Raw genomic sequence first — 12,802 nt, forward strand, 5'->3', positions numbered from 1 at the left:
AGTAGGCTTCTTAGGCTAAGTAACTTGACATGACGCAATTTAAGTACTTTACGGACTAACGGAACTTAAAATGACATTTTTAGTTTCACGCAGAACATAAAAAGCAGTATCCTGGGTGAAAGTCCTGTGTTATTTTTTTACCGCCCATGCAACCGAACCAAATGGTTTTATATTGGAGTTAAAGGCCAGGTGCGTCTCATACAGACGCTAAAGGGTGCCTTGTGTGTGGACACAGAGGGCCATGATAAAACGTTGGTATTTGATGCCCTGGGAATGAGACAGGGCTGTAATCCCCAGATTTTTCCTATAGCACCACCATGACATCGACATTTGAATTTGACAAATGATTTGATTTATGACCACAACTAATGACAATACCATCAGCCTCAGTTGTAGGTTGTGTTTAGTGCCAATTAGCACATTTGCATACAATGCTAACTTTACCTGCTGAGCATCTTCATGTTAGAGCAGTCATTGTGTGCATGTTAGTATGCTGACATTAGCATTTCACTTTAAAGCACCACTATAGGTACCGCCTCACAGAGCTGCTAGCATGGCTGTACACCTTGTCTTATCATGGTCTTCAAAACATTCATGGAGTACCAAAAAAAAATCGCATACATTCCCTCCCCCAACAAGGTATTCCTGGTGCCTCTTCACATTGAGTCACAGGTAGAGTGCACTAAATGAGAGAAACAACAGCTTTGTTTTACATTGCATTGCTTGTGTGTGCCCCTTTTGTTATGAAAAAGAAAAGAAAAACCTTGGTGACACACAGTTGTCTTTCCCTAAAATTGCAATCATTGCAGATCATTCAAAAAGTTCATTAGACGCAGTGGAAAGGAAGGGAGGAGAGCATAAGAAATGTACAATACATTTGGGGCTCAATAAAGCTGGAATAGACACAAAAGAAATAAGGGAGAGGAGCAAAACATTGATGTGTATTTCCTTGAGATGAGAAAAGACAAGTATATGGAGGAGAGAAAGAAAGAGAGAGGATGATCCAATAAAAACAGTAAAGGGGTTTGTCAGGAGAATAAAGGAGATCCCTAATCCCCTGCAATATTAATGTCTAAAATGTCATTAATAAATTGCTGAAGTGAGCGTGGCCGGGCCCCCACAGTGCAGAAAAAGGGGCTGTCTACATGAAGGTAGCAGCCAGACCTTGTCAGATAGGAGCGCTGGCTAATGAATGAGCAGAAAGAGCACTCCAATCAATCAGCCGGGATCTCTGTGTGCCCCCGGTGTAGGTGAGGTCTGGTGTGGGGTGACCAGCACTGTCAGCCCCCCAGCCCAGCCAACAAACTGTTGCAGCATTTCAATGAGCCCCCTATTAATAGGAGCGACTGGAATTGTGTGTGTGTGTTTGTGTGTGTTTTAGCGTGTCTTGTGTTTTTCAGTTTTTATCAGGCCCATTTGTCCTCACAAGAGATCCGCAATGTAAAAAAAAATATCTACATCTGCATTTAGTTTCTTATTAATAACGATTACTTGGTTTGGAAGTTAGGCAATGACTTTTGTCAGCGATGGTCCTCCCACATAAATGTGAGTGTATGTGTGTCAGAGTGAAAGATAGAAAGAGAGACAGGAACAATTCCACCTTATACATAATCTATTAGCATACACACCAAGAGCCTAACACATTGAGTTGCACAATAATCCAACTACAATGTGACACCCTTTAGATAACTTACGTTTGAAGAGTGGTTCAAAATAGAATGTAGTCAAAAGCTAAAATTAGAGCTGAAATATTACAGCCCAACAGTAGCTCTACTACATGTGACCAACTAAATCGACCCAGGTTGTCACTCAAAGCCCTCACTTCCAACAACCTGTAGTAGTGCCGGAGCAACAATATTCAGCAAACTGGATGCAAACATGTGGAGTTATGGAAATAAAGAGTTGAGTTAAGAGCAGTTTGTTCTCACGTGCTTATATGTTTATTTAAGAACACGACAGTAGAGGTTCTACTCCGGAGTCATGTCTCCTGGAGAAGCCTTAGTGGTTTTTGGGAGGTTTTGTATTGGACATGGTTCTAAGGCTCTAGAAATCACATTATTGCAGGTCATGGGCTTGATGGATGTGAATCCCAGACTCTTATTAAGACCATGTGGCATAACAAGTGCAGCCCTTTGCACCAATAGGAAGCGCAACAGAAGACCACACACAGCACGAAAAAAATTACATGTTTTTTTTCCCCTCAACTTTATTGATAACGGTCTTAGACCACAAAATGCTTTTTGTGAGTTGCCTATTGTAATTCTCTATTCATTATTATTAATACAGTGTTTAATCTAAGCAGTGCAATTATGTTTTGAATGCAGCAGAACAACCAGCATAGTCTGTAGGCTACCATAGTTGTTTTCTGACTACCGTATTTTCCGCACTATAAGGCGCACTTAAAAGCCTTTAATTTTCTCAAAAAACGACAGTGCGCCTTGTAATCCGGAGCGCCTTATATATGGATCAATTGGTTAATTGGTTGATCCATACTGGTTGTACACGGCGCTCTGTCAAAATGTTTCAGTACGACTGGTAAACTACAAAGCCGCACCGCGGTAAACACCGGTACTGTGCTTACTCCTAGTCCAACACCACTTGTGTGTATAAAGACCCCAAAATGGCACCTTTCAAGAGACACGCTTACGACGCTATTCTATTCTATGCGCCTTATAATCCGGTGCGCCCTATATATAAAAACAGTTCTAACATAGGCCATTCATTGAAGGTGCGCCTTATAATCCGGTGCGCTTTATAGTGCGGAAAATACGGTACATGTAGCCTAAACTTAAATTATGCTACAGGAGCCGGAATGATGTACTAAAAAGTTCGGAAAAAGGGGCACTTCAGGGGCGGCAAGGCTGGAAATAGGATCGTAGCATGAAGTGTCGTGGAGAGGTGGGGGTTGCACATGGAAAATAAGATTGATGCAGCGGCTGTCTATTTTGGTCTTCACTCTTTTTTTATTAATAATATGGTAAATAGTAAAACATTATTTATTCTCTTTTAATCACGTATGTTGAAATTACATTATCACTTTTTCAATACACATGATTATTTTCTTAAATGTTGCAACTATATTTTTCATGATAGTAAAACTTTCAATTACAACATTTTCTTTTAAATTAAGTCTATTCCTCTGACAATTTTTTTCATCCAAATTGTAGGCTTATTCTCAGTTTAATTTGTAAAATTATATTAACATATAAGATTATGATTTATTTTTTAAAATTAGGAATTTAATCTCATACCATTGACTTTTTTTCCCAAAATTTTACCATTTCAGTTAGTCTGTCTTAATTATGTCTTTTTTTTCACAAAATTACACCAATATCTCAAAATTGTTGTCTTGATTCATGAAACTTTATTCATGTATTTATTATGGTATAAAAACCATGACACCTGAATAAAATAATTCTTTCATTTCCAGATAATTTTCATTCATGATTCAAGTAACTACATGTGTAAAAAAAAGGCAATATCAACACTTCTATAATCAGTGATTTCTGCATCCCCCTGTACAGTAGATGACTGATCTGGAGATTATACTGTATGTTGGGTCCAGGGCAGCCACCTTATTTTTGGAAAAAGAAAAATGTGATCAGAAACTACTAGACAGAGTTCAAAAACAGAAAATATAATGATCTGGGCATTAGGAGATCTCTTTGCTCCAATAGTACATGTTGAATTTGCAAGCCCTATAGTCTAAAGTCAGTTCTCCAAGATCAATCAGTTCTAAGATTCACTGAACCGGCAACAGCCTTCCCAGTTGGGTCTCTGGGACTGAATCAGAGTGAATGAGGGTCTTCAGTCTTCTGTGGGTCTGTTTGATATGAAAGAATTTGCAAAGTATTGGTCTGGGGCATCAACCAATTCCCTTAAACATCACTATATTAACCCCACAGCTGCCCAATCTGGGCTGTTTTGTCCCCAGGAAGTTCTACTGCCTTGAGCCAAATGACTCGTTCAAACAGAATACTCCCTCTTGATCAAAGCACGGCCCCATCCCACTGGCCAAAATATTCTGTTACATGCTGACCTATGCACTGATTAGTAAACACTTTCCCTCTTCAGAAGTCCTCTTCAGCACATCTCAGGGTGTTGACATATGAAAGGGAATACACAATGGAAGACCTGCTCTGGTCTCATCACTTTGCTGTTGGCCTGCAAAATCAAATTGCTGTGGTCAGGGGCCACAAGACTTTGTCTTTTTACTTGTCTGAGTTAACACTGATTGAAACATCAGACCTGTTTGGACATTCACTTTACCTGGACAGTAACCCTTCTTTTTGATTGTTTTTCTCCACTTGAAGAACTTTTAAATGTATCATTCATTATAGAGTCAAGTCCAGGCTCGGTTTGTTTTATGCTTGAGTAATTCCCAACCAAGGGAACTTGTGCTCCAGGGGGTACTTCTGTATAGGTGCCTTAGGGCAGTGATTCTTAACCATGGGGCCGCGAGCGCCACCTAGAGGGCCGCAAAAAACTTTCAGTTTTGCAGCTGTGGGCCGCGAGGGCCGCGGGACCACATAGGTTATCAATTGAAGACACCAGAGATATTACTGTTATCCATGAGACGCTCAGTTACAATATAGCTTCCCACCACCTGGTGGCGGTAATGCGTCAGTCAGTTGTTTAACAAGCTCCAATAAGCAGAAGAAGACACTCAGCTAGCCGCTAGCCTGTAGCGAAAGTTATGGATAAGTTTTTAAAAAGAAAAAAATGAAGAAAACAGTGGTGCCATACCCCCCCAAAAGTCCAAATGTGTGCGCAAGTACAATCCTGACTTTCTTAAGTACGGCTTTGTGAACGGAGGCAACGAGGCAGAGCCGAGGGCTCAGTGTGTGGAATGTGGGCTAATGCTATCAAACGAAACACTGAAGCCTTCGAAACTAAAGCGACACCTGGCGACGAAACATCCAACGCTCGTGGGAAAGCCTGTTGGGCTTCTTGATGTGTATGCAGGTACACAAGATAAATAAATGTCTTTGTGATCATCACATTGTATCATCTCATTTATTTGACGAGGGTTTTGCCTGTTCAACTCCGCGAGGACGCCGGCGTCCTCGATCCCCTCCCCTTCCGTTCCTACGGCTTGCTTGCGCAATCTACGTCACAAAACATGGCTGTGTTTGGTATCCCAGCATGCCCAAAATCCTCATGTTTGCAAAGAAATTATCGATTTTCTTTCATTTCTTATGGATTTTTCACAAAAGGAGCCCAAACACACACTGTCCAAATTCGCCATAACCGCTGCAAGTCGGATCTTGCAGCATTTCGACGGAAAAAGACACATTACAGACCCGACAATGTGCTAGCGGATGTTACCATGGAGCTAATGGCTTCAGAAAATGCTAGTACTTATAGTACAAACCTTATCTTCCTCTTCTATAAGCCGTCAACCAACGTATAACCTTGCGTAACTGAGCTACCCGCATACTCGATTGTGCGCTCGGTTGCAGCCATTATGCACAGCAAGTCCGCTACTCACACACCATGTCTTCGACGATATATACATAGTTTTTGCAATTTGCAAAGGCTAAAAATAAAAGGAAAATAATATAATATCAAAATATAAAGGGAGAAACACCTTTAGTGTGTCAGAATATCATTTGGTTACCATGTGTCCATTTGGGTCTCCAAATATCCTTTTAGAGCTCCGCCTGGATCTCTTAAAACACTGTAGAATGGTCATACTGTGTCCAATCTTCTTCAAATTTGAGGCAGTTGTTCACTGATAGTGTAGTTACAGCCCTATACTGTCCTTCACCTGTACAGATACAGCCACAGGCAGTTATTTATACTGAAAGATATTTTGAAAGATATTTTATTTTATGCGGACAAAATCGTACTTAATTTTACTGACTCCAAAGGCCCACTGCTCTGTTTCTATATGACCGACAGGTTTTCTGACACTTTTGATGCATATAGTCAGAGTGGTTCAGAAGCTACAGCCATTTTAATTTGGGTATGTCATTTTAGGCGGTTTTGCTCCAAAATAGGGGTGGAGTTGAACAGGTAACAATATAGTTATTGAATACAAATCAAACCAAGAGTGAGATCAATTAGTTAAACTAATAGTGTTAATATTTGAATGGGCCCCGGGACACTTTGTACTTGAAAAGTTGGGCCCCGAGGTCAAAAAGGTTAAGAACCCCTGCCTTAGGGTACATGATGAGATTGTGGTGAAGCACATCTAATTTGAAAAGAGAATGTTTTTTAAAGAAAACATAAAAATAAACAGTCAAATAGAATTACAATTTGGTGTGATTCTGATCTTTAGTAAAAGTAAAGTCACAATGACCAGTAAGCTACCAGCTAAAGACTTAGCGCGGAGTACACACCTCCCATGGACCTGAATCAGTTGAAACATGTGGCCGGTGCAAACCCCAGGTCTGATCCCAGGGGACCTCCCCGACTCCCTGCAGGATCAGCAAACGTTCTGTTGCTGCCGTTACACAGGCTAAACCCAGTGCCACCTCGCTGTGACTCCCGGCTCTGGTGTTTGCACTCAGCTAACTGAATGTAAGTTGCTACAGCTAACTGCTAACTGAAGGTCCGTCTCCCGGAGACTGCCTGTCCTGTCCTCCTCACGGCCAAGCAGTCAACTGGTGGCGGTGAGGACCTTTCTGCTACTTTGGATTTAATCCAATAAACAAACTATCAAAACGTACAAGAACACTGTACCAGTCAACGTGGTCGATATGCCCTCAGGGCAGCTCTACTTCTCTACTCTAGTCCTCTCATGTGGACAGAGGAGAGACTGGATGCTGCAGTGAATCACTATTGCCTCTCAAGGCAAAGTGCTATTACACGACAGGAAGGGCTGGGGCTAGCTGGTTCATTTCAGAAGATATCTCTGCAACACACAGACATCTTTGACATAATGTCAACACTGTAACCACTTTACATTCTGCTGATAATGTTCACAGGTAGGTACATTTTTTAAAATGTTTTAAACAAAAATTCTGGCCACATTTTACGCAGTGCACCTTTAACAGTTTGGATAAACAATTGAAATAGTTATCTTACAGTAATGTTTGAAGAGTTGAAATAATTAGTTAAAAGTAGCCTAATGGATGAGAAGTTGACATATTGCTAACACCAAACCGGAAAGAATAAAAAGATATTAATGCAATATACAGTTTTATAAAGATCCAGTTGATAATCCATTCTAATCTCATAATTGGAACATGATGGGTGGTGTCAAATGGGGTAGCCTATTTGTGCTCAGCTGCTCAGCCGGTGGGGTTACGTCAAACAAAGAGGTCGGGAACCACTCCTCTAGCAAAGTACTCATTGTATTGAATCCTCACTGCTCTCCTGTGAAGTCAGCTTGTCACAAAAGCAGGCCACAATCAATTGGACTCATCTGATGACTTTAGCCTGGAGTTTAGCCTGACTTTCCTCCCAAACAAAGAAGGGCAGCTGTCAGCTTTGCTGGTGGAAAAGAGTGACCAGAGCAAAGTCAACTGGTAGGCTTAGGGAGATATGGGTGGATGGATAGAGGGATGGGTGGATGGATGGATGGATGGAAGAATGGATGGCTGATAGGGAGGCTATAGGTTTGGGAATCGTTGAGGCCCCCTGTTTATTTTGTTGTTGTTGTGTTGGTTGTGTATCAGGTGGTGTTGTTGCGGCATGGCTGCCAGGACCTGACCGCTGAGCGAAGACGTCAGTCAGTGGACACTGACAGTAACAGATAAGAGCTCGGAGGGACACAACGGCAGATGAGAGGATGGACTTTGACCTCCCCCCTATCCGTTTAATCACCCCCTCCCCATTTCCCCAAAACAAGACAAAGTGATTGGTGACTCACTACGGGTGAGTGCCCTGAGTGCTTCGCACTGAGGATACAGTGGCCTGATGAGAGAGCAAGCTGTGGTCTTTGTCCTTGAAAGAACAAATAGATAGACAGAGCAGCACATGTTGGGACACAGATAGAGACATTATCAAGCATGAATGTTAATATGTTGGAGATTATTCATGTAACAACCTGCTATTGTTGGTCGATAGAGAATATAAATTGGACATATAGCCAGTATTAGAAATAGTAGTATATTTTGTTGAGAGAATCAGATTTTTTTACATTAAGTTGTGACTTAAATTTAATAACTTTTAGGTAGATCAGTGTTAGCAGCAATATCTATCAGGTCTGAAAAAAAGAGAACTCAGGCAACGATCAGAGAGAGTGAGTTTTGCAGGTTGAGAATGCAAGGAGTAGCGCATTGGCTTTTTTTTGTTGAAGCCACAATTTAAAAAAGAGCATCTTAATTCTTTCTATGTAGTGACATGGTTGCTTCAGCAGTCAGGTCTTTTGCTCTGCTAACCCCACTTCTAATAAAGAAAGAAAAGAAGAAGAAAAAGGCCACAGAGTTTAACACAGTAAACAACGATAAAGACAATATCTAAGAAACTAGGGGGCCAGATGTGACCATTAGTATGAACATGAGACAAAGTGAAAGAATACCGTGTGTAATCATTGTTATCCTATCAGATGTATGACCTAGACAGTAGATGCTACTGAGCCTCCCAAGCATGATCCTGATTTCATCCATGATCCCTGGCCCTGCTCGCTCGAGGCCTGGTGGGCCAGGCTCCTAATGGGATCCAGATTGGGGCAGAAGCGTCACCATGGAATTCGACGGAGGGGGTAAACCGATGAGGCTGGCTTCATCTTCTGCCAAGTCCAGCAGCTTAGCAGTGTCAAGTCAGCAGAACTCTGCAGACGCTGTAGCTCCGTCCAAACCCACTCCTGGTTCTGCAGTGCAGGGTGGTCCCATTCTAGCAGACATCACCACTTCAGGGCTCCTCAAATGCCCCCTGGCCTTGGATCAATCAATTGTATGAGCCCCACCAATAACTTGATCGGTATTCACATGGAGAACGTACCCAGGCCCTTTAACCAGAATCAGAAGAGGAGCTGAAGGAGAGGAAAGATGAGAGCACTGAAGGTATTGATACTCATTTTCTTGAGGCAAAGGACATGAAAGGACAAAACTTCTGCTTCAACATGTATTCGCCAGTCGTTCAGGGAGATATATTTGTTTCCCACAGAATTGCAAAGCAGCACAAATCAGTTGTTTCATCTAACAACAGTGATGCTTGCATTTTCTCAACCACAAAACCTCCGCTGCCATGATCACTATTTCTCTCCACATGAAGCCCCCAGTTGAATGCAACATGTTCACACCCCTTTTCTTGGGTTTTTTGACAGGCATTCTGGGAGATGTAGGAAGTAGGGGTTGAGGCAGGTTGAGCATTCAAAACTCAGTGTAAAGACAACGCTTTTTTCGCAAAATGACTTGTCGAAAGCACTGAATACCACAGATGTATGACACTAAAAGAGTTTCAGAGTATCTGAGGGAGTTCAAATCAGCTTGCCCTCTTCTCTCTGATGTTCACACACCTCTTTCATCAATCAAATTAATTATGCTGACTGTAACAAGTGCTGCGCTTGCTCCTTGTAGAAGAAATAACAGGAATTAGACAAACTTTGACACGGCATCAGATACATTTTTGAAGATACACTTAGCTAATTACTTTCCTTCCAACTTTGAAAGAGTAGATATGGTGTCGTACAAGGCTGCTGTTGCTAAATTGACTAAATTGTAGAGAGCCGATTTGATGTCTTTCACTTTATTCCGCAAATTCATGCCAGTCGTCAAACTGTAATTGTGCCTGTCAGGAGGTAACAGACAGGATGAGGACAAGTACAAGAAGCGGGGCATTCAGAAAACATGGAACCAGTCTTTGTCTGAGCTTTTGTAGGAAGGGCTGAACATAAGTGAGTGTCGCGCTACAGGAAGGAAACCAGGAACACTTCCTGCTCTGCTCTACACTTGCTGCATTTTGAAAATGCTTCCAGTCTTGCTGTCACATACCAGCCGACCACAGCCTTACCACAGAGCAGGAAGTCATGCTCACGTCCCTGCCATCTCGGTGGGTGTTTTTGAGTACAGCTGCTTTAGCAGTGTCAGGAAGCCAACTTTAAGACTTTTCCAATACAACCTTTGAGGTAATTTAACAACTAAAATGAAGGTTCCAAATGCTGGGAATGTGAGCATATTTCATGCAGCTAACAGAGAAAGAGACAAATGTTTCATCTACGAGGGCAAAGGCGTAGGTGTCCTTTCAACAATGGGGGAGACACATATACAGTGTGGGGGGGGTCCTCCCCCAGTACATTTTTTGACAGCAAAGACTTCACTTCCTGCAAATGTTTTGTACCAATTAATGGCAGAAAGATCTCGGCTCATGGTATAAACTGTCGGCATGTTCAAAGCAATCCTATAAATCTGAATTGCAGCAGACATCATTTGTGTATTTTTAGGCCTCATAGACAGACTTCCATAAGACATTGAGAATGCTTGTTTCTCGACACCGGATGATTATTTTTCTGGATTTTGTTATTATTCAATTCACAATTTAGCAGTTACTGCATTCATAGAAGACAAATCGTACATGTTTTACACGGCCAACTCTCAAATACCAATGATATATGTTTGTAATATTTGTGTAAAATCCACAGTGAGCTCAGTGCAATCGCTTCACTTTGCTCCACAGTCACTCTATAATACAAGGTGTTCCCACTGAACATCCTCCATCCATCACCTTAATAGTGTAAGCTCTCCAATATTTATGCATGGATTAAAGCATTTTAATATGCTAACAGTTAAGAAGGATGATGATGATGAAGTGTGTTAATATCTCCATGAATAACCTCAAGCCAGAAACCCTGGAAACTTAATGGATGACAGAAAAGTGTATTTTGGTGTTTATTCTTAAATAAACTCACTGAAGACTGCGAGAAAGTATACTTCTTCATGCTGTGGACTCTAATCGTGTGTGTGTGTGTGTGTGTGTGTGTGTGTGTGTGTGTGTGTGTGTGTAGCCAAAGCAGCATTCTCCAGCCTTTCCCCACCTCTCCTCCTCACTCCAGAGCCTCCTAATAAAGCATCAGTTAAAAAGTGAATGGATCAATTAGGCAATTTATCCAGCTAATTTTTGGCAGCGCCCACCTTTTTGATGTCGCCAACAAAGTGACTGAAAACATTGTTAATGCATCCAAAATATAAAAGGGGTTGCTTCTGCCTCTCGCTCCCAAATGATTTGGAATAATTTGCTTCTCATTCAGGAGATGGAAGGCAGCCGGGGCTCTCCGTCGCTTGGCAGTCGGCATGAAAGCACTTCGCCACCAACTTTCCCCCAATATCTCCTCACTGGAATCAGCTAAATGGCTATTAGGCCGGCGCCTCGTGCCAACACGCTCTCCATAATCACAAGGAAGAAGTGATGCGAGTTTGGATGGAGTCTTGGTGTGACAGCTGTGTGTATTTGGTTTGGCAAGTGTGTTCTGTGTGTGTGTGCGTACAAGCCATTAGAGTGCAATGTGAGGGGTCTTCGGGGAGGCATGCCATACGTGCTTCAGAATGTCAAGTGAGAGGAAAATGTAAGTTATTATCTAAGGTTCACTTCTATATATGCATGCAGCCACAGTGATTTTAATGCAGTAGCATCATATAGGAGAGGAACCCCTTTTACAGAGTCATGACGTACGTAAAGTGGGCACTAGCTTGTCAAGCTATACGTAAGGACATTAACTAGCAAAGATCATGAATGCAACCTAAACAAATTGTCTTTCCAGATCCGGGTGCTATCAGTGAGTGGGTAGAACACATTAGCAAGTGGTCTAGTATTTAGATGTTTACATGTATTTGGTGGAGAAAGCAAGCATGTAACACATGTTTGCTTTTTGGTCCGCCACATGTGTCCGTGGCTGCTCTCAGTAACTTACTGAAAGGGTTGGAGTGGATAATAAACACAGATGAGTGCGTATTTAAAATGGATGTTAGGAGGAGCTGCAGTTACTAGGAGCAACCACGGACTCATTCAACTGAAAGTCACCAGTCACTCTTTAAACTGAATCACCTGTTCCTCTGTAACGGTCGTGGTCCTGTCAGAATCATGTAGAACTTGAGTTTGCTGTTGGCTTGCTAACTCTTCTGGATGGCTGGAGTAAAACCACACTTCTATTGCCAACATGCACACGCATACTTTTGAAGAAGCAGGCAGTAAAAGGGTCTATACATGTGTTTAAGGCCCACAAATGTGGCTGTGTAAAAATCATTCAGGTGACATATCCACAGTCAGACAGTGGGAAAACATTGTGGTGGTGACTGCAGTCCCACGATTGAGCTTAAGTCCAACAAGAACTTCTGGGTTCTGTTAGAATTAAGAAGATTTCATTAAATTCCCAATGATATTTGCAAAAATACTAAAAATCTCAACTACATTTGTTTAAGATGGCCTTTGACTAACTGCTTTAAGGCTGCTGTCATCACACAACATGTGTTATCACATGTGAACCATGACGTTTGATTTCACATTTGGAATCTAAGACATCATTTATACATGCGCATGTTTATGACTTAAATCACCATTTCACATGCAGGGAAATCACTTTTTGTCATATTTCATTATTGGATCGTGGGCTTAAGCAAAGCAAAAGCCAAAACAGAAGTGCATTTATCCGTATAAGAAACCATTTCACCTTTTGCATCCTATTTTATATACAAGTAGACCTTAAAATGGGTAAAATAGTCATCAACGTAAAAGTCATTTCTCAATTGCTTTTATTAGAAAGTCTATCCCTTTTGAAATTAGCTCAAGAGTGACATAACATTAATCTCTGATGCTTTCTTAACTCAGTACAATCATCTCTAGTTTTTGTCACAGGCCATCTATAACCAGGTATCCTACATTTGCCATTACTCCAGATGAGGTCACTTAACCTCTAAAC

The sequence above is a fragment of the Anarhichas minor genome, unplaced genomic scaffold, assembly GCF_050575085.1.
Source record: "Anarhichas minor isolate MPS153535 unplaced genomic scaffold, ASM5057508v1 ptg000040l, whole genome shotgun sequence".
NCBI classification, from domain to species: domain Eukaryota; kingdom Metazoa; phylum Chordata; class Actinopteri; order Perciformes; family Anarhichadidae; genus Anarhichas; species Anarhichas minor.